Source organism: Stylophora pistillata, chromosome 9, assembly GCF_964205215.1.
Source record: "Stylophora pistillata chromosome 9, jaStyPist1.2, whole genome shotgun sequence".
Classification (NCBI taxonomy): domain Eukaryota; kingdom Metazoa; phylum Cnidaria; class Anthozoa; order Scleractinia; family Pocilloporidae; genus Stylophora; species Stylophora pistillata.
The window spans coordinates 27123220-27130959 of NC_142527.1; the positions used below are offsets into that span (position 1 = coordinate 27123220).

Below are 7740 nucleotides of genomic sequence, written 5' to 3' on the forward strand. Positions count from 1 at the left end.
GGCTCCTTTTTTCGTTTTTTTCTTCAACTGAAAGTGCTGTAAGGGGAGTGCCGTAGCCCTTTCAAAAACCTACCTGGCAATAGGACGTGAACAATTCTTAAATGGTTCACAAAGACTCCTGCATTGTTTAAAGTAATTTCTTACAAAGAATCCTGCTGCAGCAAGCATTTATGCCAATTTAACAAAAAGCTGTTTTGATATGCCGGAGGGGTTATTTTCACGGGGTCAAAACTCCACAATGTTATTTGAGTTTATTTGAGAGGCACGCAGCGAGATCTATGCTCTCTGTTTTTGATTACTCATAAACTAGAGTTAAAATATTTTCATACACCTTGAATAACGGCTATTAAGCTAAGGGAATTTTTGTTACCGCCTTTTTTTCTGACTTCATGTTGGTCCTGCCATGGTCCTGCTTACGATTCCAACGGTAACATTTCCGAGAAAGAGTGAGCTTGTCAATCTGGTAGAGCAGCACTGATTGAAGAGAACCTTTGGAGTTTATTTTTAACTTTGTGATACATAGAACCTCGATTTTCCCCTTGCTGCGATTTTTTTTTCTAACAGAGGTGTCAGAGGTATTTTCCAAACATGATAGCAGGACTTGGGTTTCATTCGTTCTGATAAAGAGCCAACGGTCCAAACGTAAGCTTTACGGGTCGTTACGGTGGCCAATTTACATATTTTAAAAGAGTGTTGACGACATGCCCTAAAACTGTAATTATTACAGGATAGTTCGGATCCATGTATAAACTAACTCAAAGAATTCGAAGTCATTGCACCAATTTATTGAAATAGCAAACCTGCAGGCTACTTTGCGGAGTGGTTCACATCTTTCTCTATTTCTACAGGCTCGTGACAAGACGAAAAACATCGTTCTCTAGGTTCACAGTTATTTTTCAGTATTAAGCTAATTATGGCTTCTTTAAGGCTGATTTTTGGATCACTGGCACTTGCGGCAATAATTATTGACATGATCACAATGAAGTGTTACCCGGAGAATGGCTCCACACTTGCCTGGAGCCTCACCCAAGTGACGGGAATTTTTCCCAAGCTCCGTAACGCCGCTCACAGATTCACAGATGTGTTCTGTAATCAGACCCTAATCAGCCAGACGAATGCAAAGTTGCCATAGACCAGTTTTTCGAGGTAGTTTCCGAGGTCCCTCATGACCTTGCGGAGAGTTTCGTGGAGTTTTTAAGAAAGTTTTCTAAAGAGGAGGAACAAGGCAGTAGTGCCGTGCAAAAGAATCTAAGTTAAGCTAAAATGGGTGCCGTCGATTTTATTAAAGAGACGGCAGATGTGGAAGGAAACGAAGCGAAAGCAAAAAAACTAACTAAATCATTGATGTTTGCTAGTTACGACGAGAACAACTTTTGTGACCTCAAAGAAGGCATCCCTGACGATGAGTACGAAAAAATTTAAAAAGACAATCAAGCGAGCGAGAAAATTTACGGGAGGAAATGTTCTCGCTGTTAAGGTGGAGTTCAAGGCCGATGATGGCAGCCTGGTCTTTGGTCGAGTAGCGAAGTCTGTCGAAATCAAGAAGCCCAGATCAAGGCCTTTTGCCGTTATGACCTGGTATAGACCCCCTGATTCTTCAATTGACCTTTTTAGACCATTTGAAGAACTTATTGGAAAACTAGACTAAGAAAATATCGAATATTACGTCTTAGGAGATCTGAATTGTAATATGGCCGCGCCTAAGTTTGACAAAAGTACAAATATCTTATCTAATATTGCTGAAGTTTACGGCCTTGACCAGTTAATAACCGAACATTCTGGAATTACCGACAAATTATGTACTCTAATTGATCTAATTTTCTCAAATACTCCAGATAGGGTCGTCTGCTCAGGGGTCTCACATACGGGCATCAGCGATCACAGTTTAGTTTACGCTTTTCGTAAAGTTTCTATAGAATCGACAACGAATAAGCATACTACCCTGAGATATGGGAAATTTAAGAATTTTAACTCTGATCACTTTCGTAAAGATATGGGTCAACAGGATTGGAGTAGCATCGAAAGCTATTCTGATCCTAATTTAATGTGGGCTACATGGAAACAACTATTCCTGGAATGTGTAAACAAGCCATGCCCCACTTCATCTAAAACGGGCGCGCGCCTCAAAGTCACCTTGGATTACACCTTACTTAAAGAAACGAATACACGACAGAGATATTCTTAAATTGAAAGCATTGCGTTCTAAGGATGCTAATGACTGGCTACAATTTAAAAAATGTCGCAACCTAGTTAATAACGAAATTAAAAAAGCAAAAGAGCTCTATTACAAAAGGGCATTAGATGAAAACGAAGGCAATTCGCGCCAGACCTGGAGGATTGTAAATGAGCTCACGCAGAGGAAAACTAATAATTGTTCCATAAAAGAGATCAAAAGCAACGGTAACTCTGTTTACGGCCCTCCAGAGCTGGCCGATGCCTTCAACAATCACTTTTCTTCTATTGGACCCAAGCTTGCTAGCCAGATTTATTCTAATAATGGTCCATCACACCTACATTACCTTGAGGGAACTGACAAACGTTTTGAGTTAAAATGTATTAATCCTTCTAAAGTGTTCTCACTTTTGTCCAAGCTTTGTAAATCGAAAGCCACAGGCTTAGATGATATCTGCGCGACTTCTTAGGGAGTGCGCCGATCTGATAGCTGATCCTATGTGTTCTATTTTTAATCAGTCCATCAGATCAGATGTTTTCCCTCAGGAATGGAAATGCGCACAGGTTATTCTACTTTCGAAGAGGGAGATCACTCAGACTTAAACAATTATCGCCCAATTTCTATCGTCCCTATAGTAGCTAAGGTGTTTGAGCGTATCGTTTACGACTAGGTTTACGGTTATCTCACTGAAAACAATTTGATTTCCAGCCACCAATCTGGTTTTCGTTCGCTCCAACTGTTACTGCCTTGTTAGAGGCCACAAACAATTGGGCCTTCAACATTGATAAAGGCAGTATAAATACAGTTGTTTTTTCGACCTAAAAAAGGCTTTTGATACCGTTGACCATACAATTCTTATGTCTAAATAATTCGAATATGGTATCCGCGGTATTGCTTATGAATGGTTTAGGTCAAACCTAGATAATCGCAATCAACAATGTTTCGTAAATGGTTCGCTCTCAATTAGTCAAGTTCTTACTTGTGGAATTCCGCAAGGAACAATTCTAGGACTTTTGCTTTTTGTTTTATACATAAATGATCTTCCTAATTGCCTGTCTAATTCAGTTGCACGTATGTATGCCGACGATACTCACCTGACCTTTGCCAGTAACAACATAGAAATGATCAATGATGTTATGAATCCCGACCTATCCAATGTTAATACATGGCTCACTGCAAACAAATTGACTCTAAATTCATCTAAAACTGAATTCATGTTAATTGGATCGCGGCAAAGGATAGGTACTTACGATACTTCCCCTAAACTAATCATTGGTGGTGACATAATTAAACAAGTTAGCTCGGTTAAATCTCTGGGTGTGCATATAGACGAAACCTTTCATGGAATATGCACATTGAAAAAATAGCCAAGACAATCGCATCGGGCATTGGAGCAATTAAACATTGTAGGCCTTTTATTAACCGAACCACGATTGAGTTCGTTTTCAATGCCTTAGTTCAACCGTACTTTAATTACTGCAGCGAGGTCAGGGGGCATTGTAACAAGGGTCTTTCGAATAAGCCCCAAAAGTTGCAAAACCGGGCTGCCCGTAATCTGACCTTCTCCAGTTATGACACAAGCGCTGATCCTCTTTTTGAGCAACTTAACTGGAGACGGTCAGATACTCAGCGACAAATACAAGTGGCCACCATGGTCTATAAATCTATTGATGGTCTTGCGCCCGACTATCTTGGTTCTCTTTCCACTAAATATGATCCTCCTTATAATCTAAGAAACTCTGAAAACAAACTAGCTGTTCCATTGCCCCGCACCAATTTCCTGAAAAATAGCGTTAGCTATAACGGTGCGGTTATCTGGAATAGCTTGTCCCCTGAATTGCGGCAAGCAAAATCACTTAAATCTTTTCGAAATGGTTGTCGCGATTTCTTCGTCTGAATCGACAAAACGCACACGGCATCTATGTAAAGCAGAATTTCTTTATTTTTTTCTATTTCACTTTTAAATTTTAGATGATGTTTATATAGATTAAAGTAGAATGTAATTGTAATAATAGATTGTAATAATATTATTATTTTATCTGATAGATTTACCGTGTCTAAATAAAAATAACGTTCAAGTTCAAGCTGTTATCCGTAGAGGGAATTCGAAAGTTCTAGACATGGCATACTCACTCCAATCGGTGGAATATGACCTCACTTCAAAAATGGCAACACAGAAAAGTTAGAGCAATTCTCGGATAGCCTTGACGACGAGAATGATGACGAAGCGAAAGGAAACGCCAAGAAGGGATCCGAATTTCCATGGAGCTGAGGAACGATTTCATGGCTTTCTTCCATAGGCAGGCCGTCGAGGGATTTGTGAAGCATTGTGGTTATGTTTTGAAAACCATGAACCACGGAGAAGACGTGGTCCATGCTTTTGGTGTCGAAAAAGATGGCGAGATAGCCGCAAAGGAAAAGAAAAACACGACTGATACCAGAAGACTTTTTAAGTCCGTGGAAAAGAAGCCCAAATAAAGAGCAAGAAAGACGAATATCATACCTAAACAACTTGCTTTTTTCAAAATCTTTTGTCTTCTCTAGCAGTTTGGACTGTGATAGGTTGTAACATATCATAGTCTACCGTACAACTTTTTCATTAGCTAGGTAGGAAAATTTTTTCAGTACTTGCTTAGGCGAGCTAGAAGTGGTTAGAACATGCTTGGGTTTCGTGTCTATGTCTACACATCCAATTGAAGTCCACGACATGTCTAAGGCAAAGCTTTATATGATAAAAATATCAATTTATAGAATTATGTGTATTTCGCCGATTTATTTTGTAATTTGAATTATTTTGAAGAAGTGCAAACTCTGGCCCGAAATAGGAAAAGTTCACCTGTTTTGGTTTGTTGTCATTATTCCCTTGCATAAGATTTATATATTGCGGATCACTAAAGCTGCAAGCTGTCGCATCATTGAAAAATTTTCTTTTAGGGATTTTTTTTTAACTACAAATGTCTTTTATGTGATGCCGTAGCCCTTTGCGAAGAGTCATGCACTGTTCAAAGGGATTTTCTTAGAAATGCTTCCAGAAAAAGACAAAACAAAAAAAAATTTCAACCACAGCCTGTGTACAGCCGAGTTTTGATTGGTTTGCAGAGCCCCGCATTACTTACAGTAATTTTCTGCTTAAGGAAAAGTAAGGAAAAGGAAAAGTAGAGCTTTAACTGACTCCATATGTGAGCCATCTAAGGCTGAATTGCATGAATTTACAAATTCCATTAATACAAAGCTTATAATATGAAAAAGTACGAAAACCTAAAAAATTAAGCTTAGAATATTAATCTATAAAAATTCGTAAAAATTCATACTACGAAAACTGCTAATGCCTGCACATAGATGGCAGAAATGTGCTAGAAAATCGCTTGGTACGCATGATAGGATTGACAAAGTGGCGTTGTATTCTAAAGTTATAATGAAAATAGTTCTTGGAAGGGAGAAAATGGTGCAACTTATGATCTGTATTAGATACAATAGAATCAAACAATTTTTTGCATTGATGTATGCGTCTGTCCTCTAAAGATGCCATGTTGTATATTGACAGGCTGTCATCGTAGGAAAGGCCTGGCGAAATAATTGATAGTGTACGTTTTTGAATGCGTTCAATTTCAATATCCTTACTTAAGTGGTCAGGCTAGTCAGGCAGTACGTGATGGTACAGTGGGGCACAATATTATAGAACTGGCCTTATACAAGAAAGATAGAAACAAATGATATCGTGTGCTGGAACATTTGCACGCTTAAGTAATGTAAGAAAGTATATTCTTCTCTTGGCCTTTTGACAATTCCATTGAAGCGTGTTGGTTATGGTAACTCCTGGCAATTTTACACTATCTGCGCGTTCAAGTTCTTGAGAGTTCACAGTAACTGAGTCAAAAGGATGTTTAACCTCCTTAAAGTCAATAACGAGTTCCTTGCATTTATCCGCGTTCAGCTGGAGCTTGTTGATTGCAGACCACTGCCCAACAGCGTTGACAGAGACCTGCATTCCACTGTGACCACCTCTTGGAACCACCGGTGCGCATGGTGTGCTTGGATTACAGAAAGGCTTTCGACCTAGTAGATCATGGTATCCTAGCTTCCAAAATTCTGGGTTTACGCATTCCTCGCAGAATTGCCCTTTGGGTTTGCGACTTCCTCATGGATAGGCGCCAGTGAGTCAAGCTATTTAGCGATTGCTTCTCCGAATGGGGCACCGTGCCATCAGGCGTGCCCCTGGGCACAAAACTTGGCACTTGGCTTTTCATTTTGATGAAAATAATAAAAAAAAATAATCCTGCCGAAATAGTCCTGCCGCTGAAGGCTATTACATTGGAAAAACAAAAAACATTATGGGAGGGTTTTTCCCAGGAACAAGCCTTAAGCCTCCATAATTTGTACTTGAGAGGCAACGGTGAGCTTCATGCTCTCTGTCTCGGGCTATTTGTATACTAGGGTGAAAATGTTTGGATAAATCAAAAATGTTCTTTTCAGGATCTGCGATTTTCATAGAAATGCTCCCAAAACAAAACAAAAGTGAGTTTTGAAATGGGTCAGTGGACAAATTTTGTAAATGCGTGACTTTAAATTTGCGTGATAGTTGCGTAACAGTTGGCCTTTGAGCCATTTAATTCCTTCGGATAGTCTTTCCGCTCTCCCGCTGATCTTTAGTTGTTGCATCGTACACCCTTTGACTATTCGCTGTTCACCGTTCACGTCCGGCGTTCATCCCAAGTTAACTTATTAAGTTTTGGTTTCAAGCCACCGGCGTATAGGGACCGATATGTAAGTTATATTCGTTTGTTTCACTTTTGTAGCTTGCCCCATTTATGCAAGGTAGCGTTTCTTTTGTTATGATCTTATGCTTTTGTGTTTGTTATTTAGTCACGCCTTCGTATCGTCAAGCGGCTATTTTTAGTGATAATTTTCATTTATTTATAGCTAAGTCTCCGTAACGTATCCCTTGGTTTGGTTGGTATTCTCTCCGGTCGCGATTTTCTCGGCGCTTCATTCGGTCTTGATGTTCGCTTGCCGTCACAAATTTCACCTGTCAAGACTAGCTGTGATATTTATTGCCGTCATCAGATGAATATATCAAGGACCACCGCAGCTGTAAGCCGACGCATTATCCAAAATTTTTGTTTTCAGGATATTTTTTTCGTTTAGTTATTATTATTATTTTTTAACGAAATGTCTTGTCTGAGGGGTATCGCAGCCCTTTCAAAATCCCACCTGGCAATAATAGGTGAACAATTCCGGCTTAATTAAATGATTTGCGAAAAGTCCTTCATTGCCGGTTTAAAGTAATTTTCTTAGAAAGAATCCTGCTGCAGCAAGCATTTATGTTAAATTAACAAAAAGCTGTTTTGATATGGAGAGGGGATTTTTGCCCGGGGTCAAAACTCCACAATGCTACTTGAGAGGCAAGCAGCGAGATTTAATTGATGAAAAGCAAACGAGAGGAACGTCGGGCTTTACGAGTCGTAACGGTGGCCAATTGGGTTGACAACAGGCCCTTATAAAATGTCATTAGTACATGATATGTAGCTCGGATCCATGAATACTCCTGCTGCAGTAAGCAGCTATAT

General features: G+C 39.5%; 2 pseudogenes; both read left to right on the top strand.

Moving 5' to 3' along the window:
• Positions 1-913: 913 nt before the first annotated feature.
• LOC148724121 (uncharacterized) lies at positions 914-4784 on the top strand (annotated as a pseudogene).
• Positions 3051-4215, top strand: LOC148724122 (uncharacterized; annotated as a pseudogene).
• Positions 4785-7740: the final 2956 nt, after the last annotated feature.